The sequence below is a fragment of the Pseudorca crassidens genome, chromosome 20 (assembly GCF_039906515.1).
Source record: "Pseudorca crassidens isolate mPseCra1 chromosome 20, mPseCra1.hap1, whole genome shotgun sequence".
NCBI classification, from domain to species: domain Eukaryota; kingdom Metazoa; phylum Chordata; class Mammalia; order Artiodactyla; family Delphinidae; genus Pseudorca; species Pseudorca crassidens.
The window spans coordinates 34,747,245-34,774,543 of record NC_090315.1 but is presented as its reverse complement, the minus strand read 5'-3'; the positions used below and the strand labels follow the sequence as shown (position 1 = coordinate 34,774,543).

The window sequence follows — 27,299 nt, the reverse complement described above, 5'->3', positions numbered from 1 at the left end:
GGATGACTCAAAGGTTAACGGTCAGAGCCTTTTACATTACTGAGAAAAAAAAAAAAACAGCAAGAAAAGCAGTCTGGGAAGAGAAGTGGAGGGAACCTTGCTAGCCCTATCTTGAAATGTTCAGTTTGAGTTCCCTACAAATCATCACAGTGGAGATATTAAAGTAGGCAGCTGGATATAGGTCAAGGGAGAGGCCCAGGCTGGAGATATTCATGTGGGATCTGTTAACCTAATAAACAGGTATTAAGAACGATGAGCCTCGAGTGAGATCACCACGAATAAAAAATGAAAATGTCCCAAACACAAATTCACAAAGAAGAATAACTGAAAGAAAGAAGGAAGGATACGATGCCCAAGGGCACCCTCTCACAGCCCCCAAACAGAACAGAAAGGTGACCCTTGCTGAAAAACATTTTGGTCTAAACAAATCATAACCTCTTCTCACACCCGACAGAGGGGCAAACCTGGACCAGCAACTCTGTCAATGGGTCGTCCAAACTTGGAACAAAGACTCCTGCGGTCGGCCCCGTAATTTTTAAAAAAGAGACCCAATAAATGCAGGCATTGCCTTTGCAGAGGATGGGGTGCTGTGGGCCCAGAGAAAAGTGCGGGCCACCTCCAGGTTCTAATCACTAGCATCTCCCTGCATGGGATGGCGCCTTCCGCTGGATGCAGACAGAGGAGATAGGCCAAGGCTCACAGGGTAGTCCCTTTCCCGGGAGGGAAGCGCCTCCCGATAGAGTATCCCCGAGGAGCGAGCGAGGGAGCTGACAGGTCGCGGTCAGGAAGATACCAGGCGGAGTGTGATGGCGGGGAGGGGTACCGATACAGCCAAGGGTGGACTCGCAGGGCAGGGGTGGGCGTGGCGCGCCGGCAGAGCGCTGTAGTGGGACAGGAGGGTCGCCAGGGGGCGGAGGCTCCGCATTCAGAAAGAGAGCAGATAGCAAGCACTCCCGGAGCGCAGCCCGACGCTATAATGGGGGGCGGGTCGACAGGGCGCTGTGTCGCAGGCGTCAGGCGTGCCGGCTGCCATGAGGCGAACGGGAAGTGTGAGCAGCACGGCTCCGAGCACGGGGACCGGGCTCCGCCCAGCCTCTAGACCTTAGGTTCAAGGACCTGCCCCGTGTCGAAAGGACGGAGCCACAAACACCCTTACCTGGCGTTGCAGCCGCGTCAGCCGCTCAGGTCCGGGTTAGAAAACGCGGCGGCCGCGTCTCGCGCCGCTCGCCCGCGCTTCCTGATTGGCCGAGACCGGCCTTCCCAGAAGACCCCGCGCGGCGCGCCGCCAAATGAACTTTATGGAGACCCGAGGAGGAGGACACGGACATGGGCGGGGCTTGGGCGGGGCTTGGGCGGGGCCTTCGACTGAGCTGTCCCTCCCCACACGCACCCAGCCACCGCCCTCACCCCTCCCACGTGGTTAGAGTCGGCTCCTGCCGGAGAAAGCGATCCCACAATTGCCTGCGCGGATTTCTTACCCTTCATTGAACACCATCCGAGTGCCAGGCACTATTCTAGGTACTGGGGGCATAGTGGCAGCCACGGCAGACAAGATCCCTGCCCTAATGGAGTTCTCAAGCTGGTGGGGGAAACAAAATATAATAAATCACCTCCAGTTTGTAAGGAGGGCAATGACGAGAAAAGCAGTGTGATGGGAAAGAGAATGTGGTCAGGGAGGGCCAATCTGAGGAGGTGCTGGCTGAGCTGAAACATGAATGATGAGAAAGGGTCAGCCTTGCAGAGTCTTGGCTGCAGAACATTCTAAGTAGAGGGAACAAATCTGAAGGCTCCACCGGGAAACAAGCCTGGTGTTTGAAGAATAGAAAGAAGGGGAGTATGACTGCTAGAGGATGATCCAGCTCAGGTGGGATAAGACTCACAGTTGGCTGGGGCCAGACTTTGCAGGTCCTTCAGGCCACAGCAAGAAAGTTGAAGTTATTCCTCATGCAAATGGAAGCCACCGGAGGATCTGAAGCCAAACTGTGACATGAGCTGACTTACCTTTATAGACGATCTCTCTAGCCCTCTGGGTAGAGAAGAGGGAAGCAGAGAGGAGCTGGGAGGCTATTTCTGTGTCCAAGACATAAGGAGAGTGGACCTTTGATTGTCACAGTGCCCACTCATGCAACATACATTAGTGCCCACAATATGCCCAAAATGAATGAGACCCAGTCCTTACGATCTGGTGAGGAAGCAGAGTGTATTTCAATGTAATGTGCTAAGTGCATGACAAAGCTATATAAGGATGCTAAGGGTGTTTAACCCGGTCTGGTGGGTTGAAAGTCAAGGAGGCCTTCTCAGGGGAAGTGACACCTTAACTGAGCCATAAGGATGAATAGGGCTTAGAATGGCAGAGAGAGAGGAGGTTTTTCCTGGCCTAGGGAATGGTGTAAGCAAAGGTAAAGAGGAGAGAAATAGTGCTATTCCCACCCTCACCACACCTTTCCTCTCACTTCTGACAGATTCTCTCCTTGACAGAACTCTAGCCAGGCTCCTCTGAGCCCTGTTCTCTTCTAGGGCCTCAACCTCAGCCTGTAACAACTTGAGCAAAACAACCAACATAGTTTCCAACAGCTCAGGGCCACATCCTTAGGTGACCCTAGCCCCTCTTAAAGTACCTGCCAGAGAAAACTCAAGGCTGCCAAAAGAATTTACCATTTTTTCCAGCCAACACCTGAAGATAGGGTCCCTGTCTCCCAGTCTCTGTGCGAGGGCAGCAGCCTAACTTCAGTGAGCACCAGTTAGCAAATCCAGATGAGTTTCACATGGACTGACACCTCCTTCCCACTTTTGGTAATTTTTCCCTAACTCAGCAGAGCTCAACCCCCTCCCTATTCTCTGATTCTCCCTTTGAAACGCCCAGTCACCTCTGTACAAATCAAAGTTGAGTTCCATTCATGCTGGACTCTGTTCTTTACTGCAATAGTATATTGCTGATTAAAATATGTCCTTACCACTTTAACTAGTGTCCAGCTTCGTTTGTCTTTAACAGCTCACACAAGCATATTGTGGGTTCTATATAAATAATTGATGCTGATTGGCAATATATATGGGTGTGGCCTTTGTCTTAAAGCTATTAAATATAACCAGATCCTGCTGTGGTCAGACGATATCCACAAATATAACAGCATCTTGCATCTGAATAATGTTTTATCCTTTTACCTTGCTTTTTTCTATTATGTAAAGAAGAATTTTTAATACCATAGACAAATACTCATGAAACATTGCCAAACGGAAAATCAGAACGTTTACCTTTTGGAGCTGAATACTTCCATATTGTAAAACCCAGCAATTCCACTCCTTGATACATGCCCAGGAAAAACTCTTACACATGTGCACCAGGAGATATTTGCAAGAATCTTCACAGCAGCACAGTTCATAACAGGAAAAAACAAAAACAAAAAACAAATGTCCATTAACTAAATAAATAAATAAATTGTGGGTATTATAAAAATGGAATATTATTCAGCAGTGAAAATGAGTGTGCTATAGCTACAAACACAACACAGGTGGATCTTGGAAACATAATTTTAAGTGTGAAAAACAAGTAGCAGAAGACTACTAGTATAGTATGAGCTCTACCCTGGCTAGAGTGGCTGGTTCAGGGATGGGCCTATGACTCAACAGAGTCAAAAAAATTCATTCTCAAGATGTTCTGCTCACACAGTTGCTCTCTTTACGACTGGAATTGGAACTGTGAAGGAGTTTTCATAGAAGTCCTCACTCCCTGAAATTAAGCTTTTAGAACTTTAGTTATTAGCCATGAGGGAAGAACCTACCTAGGAATGAAGCCATTACAAAAGAGAACAATGTAGTGATGGAGAGAGAGGCAGAATCCAATGACATTATGTGAGCTTCTAGATCAAACTAAAGCTAACCCTACCCCTGGAATGTTCTGTTGCATGAGAAAAAAAAATTCACTTTCAGTTGGGTTTTCTGTCACTTATAATCAAAATAATCCTGAAGGATGCAAGATTACTTGAACCCTTGCAGCAGCTCATCTAACATGCTTGTTACAAAGTCAGCAGGCCAGAATTCAGTAAGCTTTTCCCAACTGAATGTGGTTGTCCCTCACATGCTATGTAAGGAGGTGCTTTCAACAATGTTAAGAAGAATGTTTTCACCATCATGTTACATTTTGTTCTATACATTTAAAAAATAACATTAAACAAAAAAAATATTAAACAGCTCCATTTTCAAAGAAAGAAACTGAAGAAGTCTTTTTTTTTTTTTTTTTTTTTTTGCTGTACGCGGGCCTCTCACTGTTGTGGCCTCTCCCGTTGCGGAGCACAGGCTCCGGATGTGCAGGCTCAGCGGCCATGGCTCACGGGCCCAGCCGCTCCGCGGCATGTGGGATCTTCCCGGACCAGGGCACGAACCTGTGTCCCCTGAATCGGCAGGCGGACTCTCAACCACCGCGCCACCAGGGAAGGCCAAGAAGTCTTATTTTTATGTTCATTACATCTTGTTTCAAAATGACATCATAATTTGGCAGAGATGACAGAATTATATAGCAGATTTTTGTTTCTGTATTAAGTCTGATGGAGACCCTAGGCGATATTTATTGTTAAAAATGTAAGACTTGATGATGAACATCCTCATCATTGCTCTTGTCTTCTGGCAATTTTGTGGGGAAAGGATCTCTATCTGGCTTCCTTTTATTCATTTAGTCACTTGAAAAATATTTGTTGGGCAACTGCTATGTTCTGAGTGTAAAGATTCAGAGGGGAACGAGATGGACAAGGTTCCTGCCCCACAGAGCTCAAAATCTAACAGGAGAGCAAGAGAGTAAATAAACAATTTTTTGGAAAGGTTAATTTTAGGGAACACAAGTCTACAAAAAAATGGAAATTGTAGCTGAAAGGAGTGGGTGCTACTTTAGCTGGGGCAGTCATGGAGGACATCTCTGAGGAGGTGGTATTTGAGCAAAGAACTGAATCGCTGAAGGAGCAGCCATGTGGAGACATGAAGGACAAGCAAGTGTCATGGTCTCTGGGACAGACAGGATTTCAAAACACACCCTTTACTTCCACTGAAATAAAATAAACACACCCCAAAACAAAAAATTCCAAGTCCAGATGACTTCACTGGCAAATTGTTTCAAATATTTATGGATGAAATAACACTAGTCTTACACAAACTCTTCCAGAGAATAGAAAAAATAAGAACACTTTACAATTGTTAAATGAGAACTTTATAACCTTGAATTCAAAACCTGGCAGAAACCTTACAAGAAAAGAAATAGGACAACAGCCTGAGTAAACATAAGGCAAAAATTCAAAATAAAATATTAGAAAACCAAATACAGCAATAGAGCAAAAGATAATACACCATAATTAAAAAGGATTTTTTTTGCCAAAAATGCAAGGTTAATTTAGCATTAGAAAATAATGTAATTCTCCACACTAACAGCATAAATGTGTATGGAAAAAAATGTGTATCTTAATAAACACATTAAAAAAGCATTTTATACAACACTCATTTATGATAAAAAATTTTTTTAGCAAACTAGGAATAGATGGGAACTTAATTTGGTTTTAAAAAGCCTTCCTCAAACATCACACTTAATGATGAAATATAAATATTTCCCCTGAGAAAAAGATGTCAGTTGTTACCATTTATATTTGACATTGTACAGGAAGGCTTAACCAGTGCATTATGACAGGAAAGAGAAATACTAAGTATAAAAATTGGAGGGGCTTCCCTGGTGGCGCAGTGGTTGAGAGTCCGCCTGCCGATACAGGAGACACGGGTTCGTGCCCCGGTCTGGGAAGATCCCATGTGCCGTGGAGCAGCTGGGCCCGTGAGCCATGGCCGCTGAGCCTGCGCGTCCGGAGCCTGTGCTCCGCAACGGGAGAGGCCACAACAGTGAGAGACCCGCGTACCGAAAACAAAAAACACTAATTGTATTTCTATATATTAGCAAAAATAAATAGAAAATTAAAAATTTTAATGATATAAATTACATTAGCATAAAAATAATACAATGAGGAGTAAACTTTACCAAAAAAATGTGCAAGATCTTGACACTAAAAACTACGCAGCATTGCTGAGAGCAACAAAAGAAGACCTAAATAAACATAGGAATATGCCACGTTTTTGGATTGAAGACAGTATTATAAAGATGTCAATTCTCCCCAAGGTGATTTAGGTTCAAATACCTCAAGTTATAATCCCAGAAAAAATTTTAAAGGAAATTAACAAGCTGATTGTAAATTTTACCTGAAAATGTAAAAGGCCAAGAATGTTCCTTCTAGACATTCTTTTATTCTTAAAATTAATTAATTAATTTATTTTTGGCTGTTTTGGGTCCCCAAGCCTGCGCACGGGCTTTCCCTAGTTGTGGCGAGTGGGGGCTTCTCTTGTTGTGGAGCACAGGCTCTAGGCACGTGGGCTTCAGTAGTTGTGGCACGTGGGCTCAGTAGTTGTAGTTGTAGTTGTAGCTCACGGGCTCTAGGGTGCAGGCTCAGTAGTTGTGACACACAGGCTTAGCTGCTCCTTGGCATGTGGGATCTTCCTGGACCAGGGATCAAACCTGTGTCCCCTGCATTGGCAGGAGAATTCTTAACCACTGTGCTACCAGAGAAGTCCCTAGACTTTCTTAAAGAAGATAAACAAAGTGGGAGGGGAACTTATACTGTCAAATATCAAGACTTATTTAAAGCTATAATAATTTTAAAAGAATTGGCACAAGAATAAATAAATAAACCAATGAAACAGAGAGTCCAGAAGTGGACCTGATATGGTTACCTGATTTATGGCAAAAGTGACTCAGAGGGGGAAAAGATAGGGCTTTCAGTAAGTAGTATGAGCCTATTAGCTATAGGGAAAAAAAAATGTATCCCTACATTACCGTATACCCAAAATAAATTTCACATGGATTATAGACCTGAATGTGAAAAGAAAGCACAATAAATCTTCTAAAAGATAAGATAGTAGAATTCATGACCTGGGGTTGGCAAGCATTTCTTAAATAACACACAACAATCATTAACTACAAGGAAAAGACTGATAAATTTGACCCCACTGAGAGACTGAAGAAATTTGCAATACATTGCTCGAACTATGACATATCCAGAATATATAAAGAACTCCTATAAATCAATAAGGAAAAGACAGATAACCCAATTAGAAATGGGCAAAAGACTTGAATAAGTATTTTACAAAAGAGGATATTTATAATGGTTAATTTTATGTATCAACTTGACTGGGCCACAGGATGCCCAGATATTTGGTCAAATATTATTCTGGGTGTGTCTGTGAGGGTGTTTTTGGAGAGACTAACATTTGAATCAGTAGACTGAGTAAAGAAGATTGCCCTTCCCAATGTGGGTGGGCCCCATCCAATCAGTTGAAGGCTTAAATAGTACAAAAATGCTGAGTAAGAGAGAATTCCTTCTGCGTGACTGCTTTCAACTGTTTTTTCCTCTTGCTTTCAGACATGAACTGAAACATTGACTTTTCCTGGGCCTTGAGCCTGTTGGACTGGACTGGAACTACTACAGACTCTCCTGGGTCTCTAGTTTGCCTTCTGTGGAGAAACCTGACTAGTAAAATATCAAAATAGCAGTAAGTATATGGAAGGTACTCAACATAATTAGTCATAGGGTAATGCAAATTAAATCTGCAATGAATAACCGTTAAACAACCACCAGGCCAGAATGATTACATTTTTCATGAAGTACAGTCTCCTTCCAAAAAATGGACCTGTTTTAAAAGTATACGTAGGTGTATTTAATAAATGCATGACCATCACTACAATCAAGGTATAGAAGACTTCCATCATTCTAAAAAGTTTCTTTCTGTCCCTTTACAGTCAACCTCCTCTATATCCCCTAACACACATCCCAGGAAACTACTGATCTGCTTCCTGTCACTATAACTTATTTTTGCCTGTTCTAGAACTGTGTGTAAATAGAATCATGCCATATCTTTTGTGTCTAGCTTCTTTAGCTCAGCATAATGTTTTTTTATATTCATCCATGTTGATACCTGTATCAGTAGTTCATTCATTTTAATTGATAAGTATTTACTACGTAGATATACTCCATTTTATTTATCCATTCATTCTGATAAATGTTTGGATTTTTTTCCAGTTTTTGGCTAGGAACATTCCTGTACATGTTTTTGTGTGAACATATGCTTTCATTTCTCTTCTGTAAATACCTAAAAATGGAATTTCTGGGTTGTATGGTATTTATACGTTTAACTTTATAAGAAGCTGCCAAAATGTTTTCCAAATGGTTGTACCATGTTACCTTCCCACTAGCACCGTATAAGAGTTCCTGTTGCTCCAAACTTGACTAACACTTGGTATTATCAGATATTTTTCTTTATTTGAGCCCCTTTAATAGATGTATAGAATATATGATTATAGTTTTAATTTTTATTTCTCTGACTACTGATAATGTTGAGAAAATGGCTAAATTAAAAAATTGACAAAACCAAGTGTTAAAAAGGTTGAAAAGTGAGGATTCTAAGAAGCATCAGGAATCTGTCCACACCTGGACAACAATTGCACTGGCAGAATCTGTTTGATGTAACTATTTTGGAACTATGGATCTATTGAAGCTTGCAACTTCCAGGGGAAGGCTTGGGTGGTAAATTGAAGTTAATTTCCGTGTATTTAAGCTCAGACACCCATCCCCCACCCCCAGCCATGTGACAGACAGCTGTGCACATATTCCTGGGGCAGCTTGCACACAGTTGCAGGAGCTGGCGTGGGTAAAAAAAGGCCCTGTCCTCCAAGATCCTCCAAATCTTGGGGATCTGTGCTCTGATCACTGATTGCTGCTTCTGATCTCAGAGGTGCAGACAAAGAGAAGGCAGTCATTGTTGTTAACACCTTCTCCCATCGTTGCAAGTCCCTCCCCCTCCACTCCAGCAGAGGTCAGTCCCAGCCTATTTGAAGGGCCAGTGCCCTATTTCCCCCCTTCATTTTTCTCTTTTCCTCAGACATTAAAGACTAGAGTATTCAAAAACAACTACAGACATGGGTGAAATTAGAAAATGACCACCTGCACCCAAGGAAAAGCATAGGCTCAGATAAGACCTGAGAAGATCTTAAGTTCACACCTCAGGCTGACCCTTGGCACAAAGATAGTCTACAACAATCATAAAAACAAAAACAATAACAAAAACCTAGCAAACCTTTGGGAAGGGAGAGAATCTGATTTCCGGAGTTACTACCTTACTAGATTCAAGTGTCCAGTTTTCACAAGAAAAATCATAAAGCATACAAACAAATGAAACAGTAAAGTAGGGCCCATTCAAAGGAACAAATAGGCCAACAGAAAATGCCCCTGAAAAAAACTTAATGGCAGATCTACTAGACAAAGACTTTAAAACAAAAGCCTTAAAGATACTCAAAGAACTAAAGGAAGATGTGGGAAAAGTCAAAAAAATGATGTATGAACAAAATGGAAATATCGGTAAAGACACAGAAAACCTATAAGAAACCAAAAAGAAATCCTGGTGCTTACTCTGAAGCTCTGAATCCAGAAATTCTGAAAAGTACAATAACTGAAATGAAAAATTCACTAGAGGTATTCAAAGGCAGATTTGAGGAAGCAGAAGAAAGAATCAGTGAGGTTGAACCTAGGACAATGGAAATTATGGAGTCTGAGGAAGAGGAAAAAAAAAACTGAAGAAAAGTGAGCAGAGCCTAAGGTACCTGTGGGACATGAGTAAGTGGACCAACATATGCATTGTAGGAATTCCAGAAGGAGAAGAGAAAGAAAGAAAGGGGTGAAAGACTATTTGAAGAAATAATGACTGAAAACTTTTCAAATTTGATGAAGGTATGAAAAACATCCAAGAAGTTAAATGAACTCCAAGTAAGATGAAGTTAGAGACACACAACATGGTACATTATAATCAAACTTTCAAAAGACAAAGAGAGAATCTTGAGAGCAGCAAGAGAGAAGCAACTTGTCACATACAGAGGATCCTCAATAAAATTATCAGCAGATTTCTCATTAGGAGCTTTGGAGGCCAGAAAGCAGTAGGCCAATATATTCAAAATGCTAAAAGGACAAAAAAAAATCGACCAAGAATACTATGTCTGGCAAACTGTCCTTCAAGAATGAGGGAGAGGGCTTCCCTGGTGGCGCAGTGGTTGAGAGTCTGCCTGCCAATGCAGGGGACACGGGTTTGTGCCCTGGTCTGGGAAGATCCCACATGCCACGGAGCGGCTGGGCCCGTGAGCCATGGCTGCTAAGCCTGCGCGTCCGGAGCCTGTGCTCCGCAACAGGAGAGGCCAAAACGGTGAGAGGCCCGCGTACCGCAAAAAAACCCAAAAGAATGAGGGAGAAATTCAGACATTTCCAGGTTAAAAGCCGAGGAAATTTGCTACCACTAGACATGCCCTGCAAGAAAAGCTCAAGGGAGCCCTGCAGGGTGAAATGAAAGGACAATAGACAGTAACTTGAAGTTGTGTAAAGAAATAAAGATCACAAAAGGTAAATACATGTGCACTTATAAAAACAAATATTATTGTAACAATGTAACTCCACATTTTGTCTTCTACATGATTTAAGAGACTAATATATATTTTTAAATTATTAGTCTAAAATTTACCATTATGGTAGCTTTGATTTATAACTCCACATGTTGTTTTCTACATAATTTAAGAGACTAATGCATTTAAAAGAATTATTAGTTTTTGGGGCCCACAGTACATAAAGAGTAATTCTGTGACATCAACAACAGAAAGGGGTGAGGATGGAGCTATAAAGGAGCAGAGCTTTTGTATGCTATTCAAATTAAGCTGGTGTAAATTTAAATTAGAGTATTATAACTGTAGGATGTTAAATGCAATCCCCATGGTAACCACAGAGAAGATTGCCATAGAATATACACAAAAGGAAATGAGAAAGGAATTTTAATATTTGACTACAGAAATTCAACTAAACACAAAAGAAGACAGTAATGTAAGAAATGAGGGACAAAAAAAAAAGTGTAAGTCATACAGAAAACAGATGGTAAAGTGACAGAAGTCTCTCCTTACCAGCAATTACTTTAAACAGAAATGGATTAAATTCTCCAATCAAAAGACAGAGATTTGCAGAATGGATCCAAGTATATACCATCTAAAAGAGATTCACTTTAGACCCAAAAGCAGAAATAGATTGAAAGTGAAAAGATGGAAAAAAACATTCCATGTAAATAGTAACCAAAAAAGAGTGGGAATGGCTATACTATTATCAGACACAATTGACTTCAAATCAAGAAAGATGACAAGAGACAAAGAAGGACATTATATATTAATAAAAGTTTCAACATAGCAAGAATATACAACAATTACAAACATTTGCATACATAATAACAAACCAGCGAAATACATGAAACAAAAACTGACAGAATGAAGGGAGAAATAAATAGCTCTACAATAATAGTTGAAGACTTCAATGTCCCACTCTCAATAAAGGATAGTACAACAAGACAGAAGATAAGTAAGGAAACAGAGGACTTAACACAATAGATCAACTAGATATAACAGACATGTACAGAACAACAACAGAATTCTTCTCTAGTGTCCATGGGACGTTTCCTAGGATAGACTACATGTTAGGCCACAGATTAAGTCTCAGTAGATTTTAAGGGATAGATATTATACAAAGTGTCTTCTCTAAACAAAGCAGGATGAAATTAGAAATCAACAACACAAAAATTAAAAAAATTTTTTTAGTTTGTGGAAATTAAACAACACACTATTGAACAACTAATGGATCAAAGAAGAAATTACAAGGAAAATTTTAAAATACTTGAATTTTCTAGAGATGAATGAAAATGAAAACACAACATACCAAAACATATGGGATGTAGTGAAAGCAGTAAAGGGGAAATTTATAGCTATAAATACTTATATTAAAAAAACAAGTGGGGCTTCCCTGGTGGCGCAGTGGTTGAGAGTCTGCCTGCCAATGCAGGGGACACGGGTTCGAGCCCTGGTCTGGGAAGATCTCACATGCCGTGGAGCAGCTAGGCCCGTGAGCCACAATTACTGAGCCTGCGCATCTGGAGCCTGTGCTCCGCAACAAGAGAGGCTGCGATAGTGAGAGTCCCGCGCACTGTGATGAAGAGTGGTACGATAAATAAATAAATAAATTTAAATCATATGGGCTTCTAAGAAGACCTTGTTTAAAACAAACAAACAAACAAACAAAACAAGTGATATCTCAAATCAACAACTTAACTGTATATGTTAAGAAACTAGAAAAGGAAGAATCAAAAATTAGCAGAAGGGGGCTTCCCTGGTGGTGCAGTGGTTGAGAGTCCGCCTGCCAATGCAGGGGACACGGGTTCGTGCCCTGGTCCAGGAAGATCCCACATGCCGCGGAGCAGCTGGGCCCGTGAGCCATGGCCACTGAGCCTGTGCGTCTGGAGCCTGTGCTCCGCAAAGGGAGAGGCCACAACAGTGAGAGGCCAGCGTACCGCAAAAAAAAAAAAAAAAAAAAAAAAAAAAAAAAATTAGCAGAAGGAAAGAAATGATAAATATTAGAGCAGAGAGTAAATAAAATAGAGAATAGAAAAAAAATAGAGAAAAATCTATGAAACCAGAAACTGATTGATTGAAAAGATCAACAAAATTGACAAAACTTTAGCTATATATGCTAAGAAAAAAAGAGAGAAATATCAAATTACTAAAGTCAGATATGAAAGTGGGGACATTACTACTGATCTACAGAAATAAAGATAACAGTACTATGAACAACTGTACCCCCAAAAATGATGTATGAAATGGACAAATTCTTAGAAATATAAAACCTACAAAGACTAAATCAAGAAAAATAGAAAATTTGAGTAGACCTGTAATTACTAATGAGATCGAATCAGTAATAGAAAATCTCTCAACAAATAAAAGCTTTGGATCCAACGGCTTCACTGGTAAATTCCACCAAACATTTAAAGAACTACTACCAATCCTTCTCAAACTTTTCTAAAAAATTGAAGGAGAGGGAATACTTTCCAAGTCATTCTATGAGGCCAGTATTACCCTGACACCAAAGCCAGCCAAAGATACCACAAGTAAAAGTTCTCAACAAAATACTAGCAAACCAGCTGCAGCAGCATATTTAAAAGATTACACACCATGACCAAGATGGATTTATTTCTGGAATGCAAGGATGGTTCAACATATGAAAATTGATCAAGGTAATACACCACATTAACAGAATGAAGGAGAAAAATCACATGATCATCTGAATTGATGCATAAATACATTTGACAAAATTCAACACCCTGTCATTATAAAAACACTTTACAAACTAGGAACAGAAGGAAAGTACTTCAACATAATACAAGCCATATATGAAAACCCCACAGCAAACATCATACTCAATGGCAAAGAGCTGAAAGCTTTTCCTCTAAGATTAGAAACAAGGCAGGGATGCCTGCTTTTGCTACCTCTTTTCAACATAGTACTGGAAGAGCAATTAGTCAAGAAAGAGAAATAAAAGGCATTCAAGGGCTTCCCTTGTGGCACAGTGGTTGGGAGCCTGCCTGCCGATGCAGGGGACGCAGGTTCGTGCCCCAGTCCAGGAAGATCCCACATGCTGTGGAGCGGCTGGGCCCATGAGCCATGGTCACTCAGCCTGCGTGTCCGGAGCCTGCGCTCCGCAAAGGGAGAAGGCACAACAGTGAGAGGCCCGCATACCGCCAAAAAAAAAAAAAAAAAAAAAAGTCATTCAAATAAAAAAGGAAGAAGTAAATTATCTCTGTTCACGGATGATAGGATCTTATATGTAGAAAATCCTAAAGATTCCACACCAAAAAAAACCTGTTAGAATGAACAAATGTATTCAACAAAGTAGCAGGATACAAAGTCAACACACAAAAATCAGTCACGTTTCTATACACTAACAATGAAAAATCTGAAAAGAAAATACAAAAACAACTCCATTTACAATAGCATGAAAAAATAATTTAGAAATTAACTTAACCAAGGAGGTGAAAAACTTGCACAATTAAAACTACAAAACATAGCTGAAACAATTTAAAGAAGACATAAATAAAAGGAAACACATCCCATGTTCATGGATTAGAAGACAATATTGTTAAGATGTCAACATTTCTCAAAGAGATCTACAGATTCAATGCAATCCCTATAAAAATCCTTATGACATTTTTGCAGAAGTAGAAAAACCCATCCTTTATGGAGGAGCCACAAAAACTAAAAATAGAATTTCTGTATGATCCATCAATTCCACTCCTGGATACATACTCCGAAGAATTGAAAGCAGGGTCACAAAGTGACATTTGTACACCCATGTACATAGCATTATTTACAATATCCAAACCATGGAAGCAATCCAAGTGTCCAATGATAGATGAATGGATAAGCAAATGTGGTATATAAAGACAATGGAATATTATTCAGCCTTAAAAAGGAAGGAAATTATGATGTCAAGAAAGCCATGTTTGGTTCTCTTTCTCTGAAGACTCCCCCTACCCTATCTGCTTACAAAATCAATCAGCAGCTACAGATACAAGAAGATACATCAAGCTCCTATCAAGGAGAAATAAGAGTGATTAGAGGGTAAAAGTTAAGAATAAGAGGACAATCCTGCAGCCCGTGGAACAAAAACCACATTCACAGATAGACAAGATGAAAAGGCAGAGGGCTATGTACCAGATGAAGGAACAAGATAAAACACCAGAAAAACAGCTAAATGAAATGGAGATAGGCAATCTTCCAGAAAAAGAATTCAGAATAATGATAGTGAAGATGATCCAGGACCACAGAAAAAGAATGGAGGCAAAGATTGAGAAGATGCAAGAAATGTTTAACAAAGATATAGAAGAATTAAGGAACAAACAAACAGAGATGAACAATACAATAACTGAAATGAAAAATACACTAGAAGGAATCAGTAGCAGAATAACTGAGGCAGAAGAACGGATAAGTGACCTGGAAGACAGAATGGTGGAATTCACTGCTGTGGAACAGAATAAAGAAAAAAGAATGAAAAGAAATGAAGACAGCCTAAGAGACCTCTGGGACAACATTAAATGCAACAACATTCGCATTATAGAGGTCCCAGAAGGAGAAGAGAGAGAGAAAGGACCTGAAAAATATTTGAACAGATTATAGTCAAAAACTTCCCTAACGTGGGAAAGGAAATAGCCACCCAAGTCCAGGAAGCGCAGAGAGTTCCATACAGGGTAAACCCAAGGAGAAACATGCCGAGACACATAGTAATCAAACTGGCAAAAATTAAGGACAAAGAAAAATTATTGAAAGCAGCAAGGAAAAAATGACAACATACAAGGGAACTCCCATAAGGTTAACAGCTGATTTCTCAGCAGAAACTCTACAAGCCAGAAGGGAGTGGCATGATATACTTAAAGTGATGAAAGGGAAGAACCTACAACCAAGATTACTCTACCCAGCAAGGATCTCATTCAGATTCGATGGAGAAATCAAAAGCTTTAGAGACAAGCAAAACCTAAGAGAACTCAGCACCAACAAACCAGCTCTACAACAAATGCTAAAGGAACTTCTCTAAGTGGGAAACACAAGAGAAGAAAAGGACCTACAAAAGCAAACCCAAAACAATTAAGAAAATGGTAATAAAAACATACATATTGATAATTACCTTAAGCGTGAATGGATTAAATGCTCCAACCAAAAGACACAGGCTCGCTGAATGGATACAAAAAGAAGACCCATATATATGCAGTCTACAAGAGACCCACTTCAGACCTAGGGACACATACAGACTGAAAGTGAGGGGATGGAAAAAGATATTCCATGCAAATGGAAAGCAAAAGAAAGTTGGAGTAGCAATACTCATATCAGATAAAATAGACTTTTAAATAAAGAATGTTACAAGAGAAAAGGAAGGACACTACCTAATGATCAAGGGATCAATCCAAGAAGAAGATATAACAATTACAAATATATATGCACCCAACATAGGAGCACCTCAACACATAAGGCAACTGCTAACAGCTCTAAAAGAGGAAATTGACAGTAACACATTAATAGTGGGGGGCTTTAACACCTCACTTACACCAATGGGCAGATCAACCGAACAGAAAATTAATAAGGAAACACAAGCTTTAAATGACACAACAGACCAGATAGATTTATTGATATTTATAGGACATTCCATCCAAACACAGCAGATTACACTTTCCTCTCAAGTGCGCACAGAACATTCTCCAGGATAGATCATGTCTTGGGTCACAAATCAAGCCTCAGTAAATTTAAGAAAATTGAAATCATATCATGCATCTTTTCTGACCACAACGCTATGAGATTAGAAATCAATTACAGGGGAAAAAAACATAAAAAACACAAACACATGGAGGCTAAACAATACGTTACTAAATAGCCAAGAGATCACTGAAGAAATCAAAGAGGAAATAAAAAAATATCTAGAGACAAATGACAATGAAAACACGACGATTCAAAACCTATGGGATGCAGCAAAAGAAGTTCTAAGAGGGAAGTTTATAGCTATACAAGCCTACCTCAAGAAACAAGAAAAATCTCAAATAAACAATCTAACCTTACACCTAAAGGAACTAGAGAAAGAAGAACAAACAAAACCCAAAGTTAGCAGAAGGAAAGAAATCATAAAGATCAGAGCAGAAATAAATGAAATAGAAACAAAGAAAACAATAGCAAAGATCAATAAAACTAAAAGCTGGTTCTCTGAGAAGATAAACAAAATTGATAAACCATTAGCCAGACTCATCAAGAAAAAGAGGGAGAGGACTCAAATCAATAAAATTAGAAATGAAAAAGGAGAAGTTACAACAGACACCGCAGAAATACAAAGCATCCTAAGAGACTACTACAAGCAACTCTATGCCAATAAAATGGACAACCTGGAAGAAATGGACAAATTCTTAGAAAGGTATAACCTTCCAAGACTGAACCAGGAAGAAATAGAAGATATGAACAGACCAATCACAAGTCATGAAATTGAAACTGTGACTAAAAATCTTCCAACAAACAAAAGCCCAGGACCAGATGGCTTCACAGGTGAATTCTATCAAACATTTAGAGAAGAGCTAACACCCATCGTTCTCAAACTCTTCCAAAAAATTGTAGAGGAAGGAAAACTCCCAAACTCATTCTATGAGGCCACCATCACCCTGATACCAAAACCAGACAAAGATAATACAAAAAAGAAAATTACAGAACAATATCACTGATGAATATACATGCAAAAATCCTCAACAGAATACTAGCAAACAGAATCCAACAACACATTAAAAGGATCATATACCATGATCAAGTGGGATTTATCCCAGGGATGCAAGGATTCTTCAATATATGCAAATTGATCAACGTGGTACACCATATGAACAAATTGAAGAATAAAAACCATATGATCATCTCAATAGATGCAGAAAAATCTTTTGACAAAATTCAACACCCATTTATGATAAAAACTCTCCAGAAAGTGGGCATAGAGGGAATCTACTTCAACATAATAAAGGCCATGTATGACAAACCCACAGTAAACATCATTCTCAATGGTGAAAAACTGAAAGCATTTCCTCTAAGATCAGGAACAAGACAAGGATGTCCACTCTCACCACTATTATTTAACATAGTATTGGAAGTCCTAGCCACGGCAATCAGAGAAGAAAAAGATATAAAAGGAATACAAATTGGAAAAGAAGAAGTAAAACTGTCACTGTTTGCAGATGACATGATACTATACATAGAGAATCCTAAAAATGCCACCAGAAAACTACTAGAGCTAATCAATGAATTTGGTAAACTTGCAGGATACAAAATTAATGCACAGAAATCTCTTGCATTCCTATACACTAATGATGAAGTATCTGACAAAGGATTACTCTCCAAAATATATAAACAGCTCAGGTAGCTCAATATTATAAAAACAAACAACCCAATCAAAAAATGGGCAGAAGATCTAAACAGACATTTCTCCAAAGAAGACATGCAGGTGGGCAAGAGGCACATGAAAAGCTGCTCAACATCACTAATTATTAGAGAAAAGCAAATCAAAACTAAAATGAGGTATCACCTCACACCGGTCAGAATGGGCATCATCAGAAAATCTACAAACAACAAATACTGGAGAGGGTGTGGAGAGAAGGGAACCCTCTTGCACTGTTGGTGGGAATGTAAATTGATACAGCCACTATGGAGAACAGTATGGAGGTTCCTTCAAAAACTAAAAATAGAATTACCCTATGACCCAGCAATCCCACTACTGGGCATATACCCAGAGTAAACCATAATTCAAAAAGACACATGCACCCCAATGTTCATTGTAGCACTATTTACAATAGCCACATCATGGAAGCAACCTAAATGTCCATCGACAGACGAATGGATAAAGAAAATGTGGTACATATATACAATGGAATATTACTCAGCCATAGAAAGGAACGAAATCGGGTCATTTGTAGAGACGTGGCTGCATCTAGAGACTGTCATACAGAGTGAAGTAAGTCAGAAAGAGGAAAACAAATATCAGATATTAACGCATATATGTGGAACCTAGAAAATGGTAGAGATGAACCAGTTTGCAGAGCAGAAATTGAGACAAACAAGTAGAGAAAGAACGTATGGACACCAAGTGGGGAAAGCGGCGGGGGTTGATGGTGGTGGCGGGATGAACTGGGAGATTGGGATTGACATGTATACACTGATGTGTATAAAGTGGATGACTAATAAGAAAAATAAATTAATTAAAAATTTAAAAAATTTTAAAAAGGAAGGAAATTATGACATATACTACAACATGGATGAACCTTGAGGACATTTACTAAATGAAATAAGCCAGTAACAAAAAGACAAATACTGTATGATTTCACTTAGAGTAGCCAAAATCATAGAGACATAAAGTAGAATGGTAGTTGCCAGGAGCTGGGGAGTGGGGGTGGTAATGGAGTTATTTTTTAATGGGTACAGAATTTCAGTTTCACAAGGTGAAAAGTGTTATGGAGATGGATGGTAATGTTGATTGCACACTATGAAAGTATTTAGCACCACTGAACTATACACTTGAAAATTAAGATGGTTAATTTTACGTTATGTCTATATTACCAAAATTTAAAAAAAAAAGTTTTTGGGCTTCCCTGGTGGCGCAGTGGTTGAGAGTCCGCCTGCCGATGCAGGGGACATGGGTTCGTGCCCCGGTCCGGGAGGATCCCACATGCCGCAGAGCGGCTGGTCCCGTGAGCCATGGCCGCTGAGCCTGCACGTCCGGAGCCTGTGCTCCGCAACGGGAGAGGCCACAACAGTGAGAGGCCTGCGTACCGCAAAAAAAAAAAAAAAAAAAAAAAAAGTTTTTAAGGTTGTGGAGCAACTGAGACCATCATATACTGCAGAGGAATTGTAAATAGGAACACACACTTTGGAAAACTGGCAAAATATATTAAAGCTAAATATACACATACTCTGTGATTCAACAGTTCTATGTATGTATATATGTATGTATGTACGTTTTATCTATCTTTTGCATAAATGTATACATATTTTCACCAAGGCCATGCACATCAATGTTCATAGCAGCATTATTTGTACTAGCCCCGAAGTGGAAACTACCCAAATGTCCATTAAAAGAATAATAGATAAATAAATTATGGTGTGGTCACAGAAGAAAATACTGCAGTAAATAAAAGAATGAACTACAACCACATAAAGCAACATGAATGAATTTCACAGCCATCACGGTAAGCAAAAGAAGCCAGACCCAAATGTATGACTCCATTTATATAAAGTTCAAATGAGACAAAACTAATCTATGGTGACACATTGTCAGATCAGTAGTTATTTTGAAGGAAGGAAGGACTGTTGACTAGGAAGGGAAATGAGACAATCTTCTGAGGTCTGTTAATATTCTGTTTCTCAATCTGGATGCTGAGTGGATGGATATATTCACTTTTAAAAATTCATTGAGCTGAACATTTAAGATTTGTGTACTTTACCGCACATATATTATCCATTATACTATAATAAAAGTAAAAAAAAAAGTAAAATATTCTCTCCACTGTAGAATATTCGATATTTTTGCTACCCAGAATTCATATCACTTTCCCTTCCCTCAACTATTTGCAGTTTAGAACCTTGTTTTACTTCTTTGGTATTCCCCCCCAATCCCTAGCATGCGGTTCATGGAAAGAAAGCTAGAAATATTTCTTAAATGACAGAATTCAGCTCCACAATTGCCCCCTAACTTGAGCTGCTGCTGCCAGAGATGGGTTCTTAGTGGGTGGCAGCAAATTGCATAATGCTTTGTGATCTGTGGCTGAGTGATTAGCAGTATTCTTTAAAAGTCATTAAAAGCTTAAAAGGGAAGCTTCTTACTTTGCTCTTCAGATGAATTTAATTTCAGCTGCACAAAAGGTGACTTGACATCAGACATGGCAAACAGGCTTTGACTAGAACACTAGCTCCTGTGTGTTCACAATTGGTTGGGTCTATCCAGAAATCCTGTGCTAAGGATGCTGAGAGCAGGTCCAGGCTCAGCGGAGGAGCATTGAGATCATTTGGTGTATCAGTCAAGATGTTTGAGCTCCAAATAACCAATTGAATTTGGCCTGAACAATAAGGAAATGTGTTATTAATCTAATTGGAAGTTTGGCAGTAGATTGGTTGATTCAGCAGCTCACAGTCTCCAGGGACTTTCCATCTCTCTGCTGTGTCATCCTCGGTGTGAACTCCATCTTGGGGGCAGTAAAGATGTTGCTGATCAGACAGGACAGACAGTTCTTACCCTATAAGATGGCTCATAATCCTTGGCCTCTGTCAGAGCTCCTGAGAGACACAGGACATTGAAAGACGTTCTCTACAACTGGGATCTGTTAAAGAGTAAACAAAGGAACTTAAGACCACAGCAATCATTAACTGAGCTGTATGCAATAACTGTGCTAAGGGTCTCTGCAAGACTTTTCTCAGTTAATCCTCACAGCAACCCTTTGAGAGAGATGCTATTGACAGCCTCATTTAAGATGCAGAAAATGAGGCTAGAGTTAAGTGGCTTACTCAAGGCCATATGGTCAGCCCAGCACAGAACAATGATTCAAACATGACTCCAGACTCTATATTCCATATTAATTCCTACACTTATCTCTTCTCTCATAGTAATAACACCCCCATCCCTGTAAAAGACACCATAGTTTAAAGGTGACAAGCATGGGGAAGATGTAAAGCAACCAGAGTTCCATACATTGTTAGAGGGAATATAACCTATACAACCACTTTGTAAAACTAACAATTTCTAAAAAAAGTTAAACACACACCTACCCTATGACCCAGGCATGCTACTCCTAGGTATTTACCCAAGAAAAATGGAAACATTTACACAAAAACACTTTTACAAAAATGCTCATAGTGGCTTTATTCATAATAACCCCAAACTGGAAACCAGCCATGTGTCCATCAGTGAATGACACACCTGGGGTATGGCTGTAGAATGGGATACTATTCAGCAAAAAAAGGGAAGAAACTACGATTCCTGAATTGATATAAATGGATCTCAGAAACCATTGCCAGCTAAAAGCCAGATATAAAAGGATACATACTATGCCATTCTACTTGTATTAAGTTCAAGAACAGGTAAAGCTAATCTATGGTGATAGAGGTGACAGTAATTTTTCCTTGGAAGTATTGACTGGCAAAGGCACAGAGAACTTTTCGGGGTGCCAGAATATACTATCTTTTTTTTTTTTTTTTCGGTATGTGGGCCTCTCACTGTTGTGGCCTCTCCCGTTGTGGAGCACAGGCTCTGGACGCGCAGGCTCAGCGGCCATGGCTCACAGGCCCAGCCGCTCCGCGGCATGTGGGATCTTCCCAGACCGGGGCACGAACCCATGTCCCCTGCATTGGCAGGTGGACTCTCAACCACTGCGCCACCAGGGAAGCCCCAGAATAGCCTATCTTGATCTGAGTGGCAATACAGGTGTACACATATGTAAAAATTTATTGAACTGTACATTTAAGATTTGTGCACTTTACCAGATGAAATGATCTCTCAATGAAAAGATTAATAATTTTCAAATTACAGAAAATGTGATTCACATCTAATATCGGCCTTGAACCTTGCAACAATCCAGGGCAGGGCAGGGCAGGGCTGATTATCATTGTGCATCCTGTGGGAACCTAAACTCTGGGAGAATTAAATGATTTATCCAAGGTTACAGAGGGAGGTAGTGGCAGACCAGAGCCTACACTCAAGTCTTCTGATATCACGGTCAGTGTTTTCTAGTCCACAAAAGACTCAGAGGTGAACTTAGAAGACTTCGTGAACTACAAGAGCTATCCACTGGACTATTAAATGGACTTTCCTGCCAAGTTTCTGAATTGGGAAGGGAATAAATCCCACATTCTCATTAATCAGCAGCTAACACTCTGATGACATTGTGAAGGTGGTAGCATTTTTTAAACACCTGGTTGTTTTATTTGTTATTAAACAAACTGTTGAGTGAAAAAAAAAATCCTACACATCTCTTCGTTGCTGCTGTTTCAAAACAGCTTTGCCGACATCTATCAACTTTGTTTATATCAAACTGCGCAATTTGTCACTGATGCTGAATTTGCCAAAAGAAAAGTGAATTTGATTGACAAGGCCCCAGGGCTTCTCTCTCTTCCTTTTCAACGTTCCAGATGTCAAAAAAAAAAAAAGTTGGATCCACCCCCAGGAAAGCTCATCTGCCGGTGAAAAATGCACCAAAGGAACTTGGGGGATATGGTTACAGTTTCTGTAGAAACTTTGCCTCCTAGAGACCCCATCTTCTTGATTGGTTCAAATTACCCTCCATTTTCAATTGCTGCCTTTCAATGAAGCCATCTGCTTTGAGGCCCATCTGTCAGGGGCTCTGTTGTGGTTGATTATTAAGTGCATTTGCAGATGGAGGTTCAGGAGAAAAAAAGCCTTAAATGACAAAAGAAAATTGTCCCCAAGAATGAACTAGAAAACAGAAACAGACTTCTAGCTATTACCACTCTTAGACATCAGAAGACTTAATCCTTCTTTGAAAACCCAGGAGTAAATTAACATCAGCAAACGAGCATGGTGGACAATAGTGGATATTGGGTGGCATTGGGGCTTTCCACCACACCTTCTCCCTTCTTTGGTAACTATACCCAAGAACGTGCAGGTTAACTTTGGGGGGGAATTACCTTTTTCACATTGTGACTATTCTCATAGGGATAATAACAATCTACCGTGAAGGGTTGTTCTAAGGATTAAATTCGTTAATACATGTTAAGGGCTTAGAGCAGAGTCTTACATAGAGTAAGTGCTCAATAAAGGTTAACTGTTTTTATTTCTCGCAGGGCCTGTTGCCACAATGCTCTACAATTGAGTAGAGGTTTCTCCGACTCACCAGAACAAAGCTACCCTCTGCCCTCACCCCACGCTACGCATCACAGGACATAGCAACTGTCCATAACTTTCACCGAGGGCAGCGGCATGACATGTTCCTCTTTATGTCCACCAGGGGGCGCTCAGCGAATGTTAGTTGAAAAAGGACCAGCCTGACCCCCCAGAGTCCGGACTCTCAGAATGGAGGCTCCAGCACTCACAACTGATCAACTCTGCCGGAACTCACAGAGTCTGAATTTCTCAAATAGAACGGGCATCCTCAGCATTTGGTCCAAACTAGGGCTAACAGTGGCATCTGTGGCATAGTGAGGCAGAGCCAGCTCCTACCTGTGGCCCTATCTTGGTGGTCTGTGGTTCTGTAACATTCTTGGGCACTGGAAGCATTTCCTGAAGCAGCGACGTGGCCAGACCTTATCTTGCCTTGAGACAGAAGAGTGCTGAACACTTAGACTTCAGTGAAGCAATGCTAGAGTTTACCCTTATGAAAACCATTTCACACACACTCACCAGGCTACAGCCCCTGACTGAAGTCTGTCTTAGATGTCTCATTCTTTTTAGAGCAGAAAATAAAAGTTAGTTCTCAAAAAGTCAGGGAAGAGGGCATTTAGGGAAGAACAAAACTTTCTTTATCCATCTGGTTGGTAATGTAATTTTAATGGAAAATATGTTTGTTTACCTTTCTAATCTGTGTCTTCACAGCATTTACTTTTTGTAATACATTTGATTTTAAATGATGAGAAGGCTGCTCTTCAGTTTCACGGTTAAGTTTAAACTGGAAGATTTGAAGGGAGAGTTTTTATCCAATATGGTCTCAGTTTTTAAAATCATCCATCAATTTCTATGATGTTTTTGTAAAAATCTATCCTGGCAAGAATCAACGTTTCTGTTTGTTTTTTTCTGAAATTAATTCCTGCAAGTAAAATTAAAATATGTTCATTTCAATGCAAGGCTTTGTATAGAATAAGTACGTAATAAATGTGTCAAGTGAATGAAAGAAATACAATGACCTGAGAAGAAGCGGGATAACTTCTGTGTTGTGGATTTGACTGGGCAGGACTCAGCACATTGTTTCATTTTACCCACAAAGATCTATCAGGATCTGTTGGCAAAGAGGGCTCTTTGTTCTCTGTCTTCCATTCAGCAAGCCAGGAATGGGTGTTTGAAAACCAGAAAACTCCTTACTTGATAGCTGGATCAGGGTTGCTTTATCTCTACCTGATGAATAATCTTAGCACCATACTTTATACCCAGAAGGTGTGTAATTGATAATGATATCAATTATCATTGTAATGAATTAACAGTTCCTCGATTCTCTGGGACTATGAAGCCGGGGAACCCAATTATCATAAGGGGAAGTTTAGGGGAAAGGAACTCATATGACAGACACTTGAGTTATGCTGTTTAATTTAATCCTTCCAACAACTCTTTCAAAGTATCCTTGTGTTTTAGAGCAGACAGGAAGCTGAGCAGAGGAAATTGTCTAAGGTCATGTAGCTAAGGAACCAGAAAAGGATTTGAACCCAGGTTGGTCTAATGCCACAGCCCAGAGTCTTGCCACTGTACCATTCTCTTTGTAGAGGAACAAGGGGCTGCTGTTTAGAGAGAAAGAATTGAGCTGCACATCCCACAGCAGGGACTCAGAGGAGGCAAGAGAGGGATGGAGCGTCATGCCTGTGGCACCTGAAGTGGGCACCCCCTTGCTTCACCCGAGCCCTAGCCCTGGCATACCCCACTGTCACTGAGGGAACAGGATTTCACCCTGCCCTCTGAGATGCTTCATGTCCTGGCCTCCCTGTACCATCATGGTTCTCAGACATTCCCACAGTGCCCTGGGCAAAAAGTCAGGGGATCCCAATGCTGCCTGTGGCCTGTTTGGGTCATGAAGGGGGGGTGGGCAAATCACTTGCCTTCTGAATCTGAGCCCCATCATGTGTCAGGGCAGTCAATAATGCTTGTCTAAGTCCAACCCACCTGGCAGGATGCGATGAGACTCCATGGAAAGATGTGCATGGAAGTGCTTCGAAAACATCAGAGGCCGTAGAAATGTTCCAGATTCCTCAACTTCTTTCCAAACAAGATGTGATAGGGTGAGTTCCTGAGAAATTAATTCGTGTCTGTTTTTTTTGTTGTTTTGCTTTGCTTTTTTTTTTTTTTAAATTTGTCAGCATCCACTAACAAAGGATGAAAAGATGATTTGTTCCTTCTCCCTCAAAGGAAAACAGCGACGTGTAGAAGTTTGTATTCAATTCAGCTGCATAAAACAAACAAAAGCCAATAATGATAACAACACCAACACCTAGTGGCCTCAACAAGCTAAGACATTATTTCTCTGTCACGTAAGAAAAGTCTGAAGGGAGCCCATCCAGACAAGGTAGTGGTTCCTGAGTCATCAAGGACCCAGGCTCCTTCTACACTGTTGCTCCACCATCCTTAGCACCCTGCCTCACTGTTCAAGGTGGTTGCTTAAGATCTAGCTGTTATGCCCAGGTTCCAGCTAGCAGAAAGGAAGTCAGGGACCTGAAGCAGCTCCTCATTCCCTTTAAAGATATATTCCTACAGTTTTATATCCACTTCCACTTACAGTCATTGGACAAAATTTGGTTACCTGGCCATCACTGGCTGCAAAGTAGGCTGGGAAATGTCTTAGCTGGATGTCCATGTCCCAGATAATTGCTGGGTTCTTATTACTAAGAGGAAGAGGGTGGATATTGGGGGCAAACCCATTGTCTCTGACCCATCATATCTTGGGTTCTTAAGTTCCAGATTCCTTGTCCAGGTGTCAGGTGTGTGTGTGTGTGTGTGTGTGTGTGTACATGCATGCATGTATTAGGAGGAAGGGTGCCAGCAGGGGAAAACACCCAACAGTGTACCATTATCTGAGACCAGTGGACCTCAAATTTTAGTGCAAAACAGAACCACCTGAGAAACTTGCTAAAACTAGTCAGTAGGCAAAGATTCTCGGGCAGAAAACTAGCACTGATCAAAAAGGACAAAACAAACTGGTTTTCATCAAAAATTAAAATTTCTGATCATCAAAAGATACCATAAGAAAATGAAAAGGCAAGCCATAAACTAAAAGGAAATCTTCCTAATAGTTATTTAGGACAAAGGACATATGTCCAGAATTGTGCACTGGTCTCAGACTATCAATAACCAGTGCTGTGGATGGACCAGCCCTCATGGTTCTTATTATGATTGAAGACACCCTTCAGCTATAAGCGTCAGAAAACTTTGAAAAAAAGAGGGGTTTTTTACTTACAAGATCTAGAAATTACACAGCACATCTGGGGCCACACAGAAATTACACAGCACATCTAAAATCAAGGTTAGAGAGAGAGAGAGCATGCATGGGCCTGGGGTTCTGCTTTTACTGGGCTTGGGGGTTGGGGGATCTAGGTTTTCTTGAACTCACTCTTTACTGGTGAATTTAAAATATGCAGGCGGGAATTTTAAAGCACAAGAAGAGAAAAAAACCAAGTAACCCAAAGGTCAGTTGTTGAAATCAACCAAGATCTCTAAATATAAAGGCACCTTGGTGGGGGGAGGCACCCTGGCCGTTTATCTTGCTGTGGGGCTGGCAGTGTGTTTACTCTAAATAGTTGCCTTCGAAGAGGTTGCCTCTTTTTTTAAATTTATTTAATTTATTTATTTAATTTAATTTTTTTTTTTTTTTTTTTTTTGGCTGTGTTGGGTCTTCGTTGCTGTGCACGGGCTTTTCTCTGGTTGTGGTGCGCGGGGGCTACTCTTCATTGCGGTGCGCGGGCTTCTCACTGAGTTGGCTTCTTTTGTTTGCGGAGCGCGGACTCTAGGCGTGCGGGCTTCAGTAGTTGTGGCACGTGGGTCAGTAGTTGTGGCTTGCAGGCTCTAGAGCGCAGGCTCAGTAGTTGTGGTGCACGGGCTTAGTTGCTCCGTGGCATGTGGGATCTTCCTGGACCAGGGCTTGAACCCGTGTCCCCTGCATTGGCAGGTGGCTTC

General features: G+C 40.5%; 1 protein-coding gene and 2 long non-coding RNA genes across 5 annotated transcripts in view; 1 reads left to right on the top strand and 2 right to left on the bottom strand.

Annotated features, from left to right (window-relative positions):
* The window catches only part of NUP93 (nucleoporin 93), a 102,802-nt gene extending 101,539 nt beyond the window's left edge, over positions 1-1,263 (bottom strand). For both annotated transcript variants that reach the window (XR_010939123.1, XM_067719510.1), the window contains exon 1: positions 1,157-1,263. The gene's annotated coding sequence lies outside the window, so the exon portion shown is untranslated. The remainder of the gene's footprint in view (positions 1-1,156) is intronic.
* Positions 1,264-1,418: 155 nt separating this feature from the next.
* On the top strand, positions 1,419-24,185 carry LOC137215016 (uncharacterized). Its single transcript, XR_010939126.1, has 3 exons — positions 1,419-1,518; positions 7,440-7,569; positions 23,276-24,185. It is a non-coding gene; the product is annotated as an uncharacterized lncRNA (long non-coding RNA).
* Positions 3,252-25,571, bottom strand: LOC137215017 (uncharacterized). 2 transcript variants are annotated; one of them, XR_010939128.1, is made up of 5 exons: positions 25,296-25,571; positions 24,001-24,234; positions 20,715-20,799; positions 20,306-20,538; positions 3,252-3,359 (listed from the first exon to the last, which is right to left on the bottom strand). It is a non-coding gene; the product is annotated as an uncharacterized lncRNA (long non-coding RNA). The 2 variants fall into 2 exon arrangements; XR_010939127.1 differs by having other exon boundaries at positions 20,306-20,799.
* Positions 25,572-27,299: the final 1,728 nt, after the last annotated feature.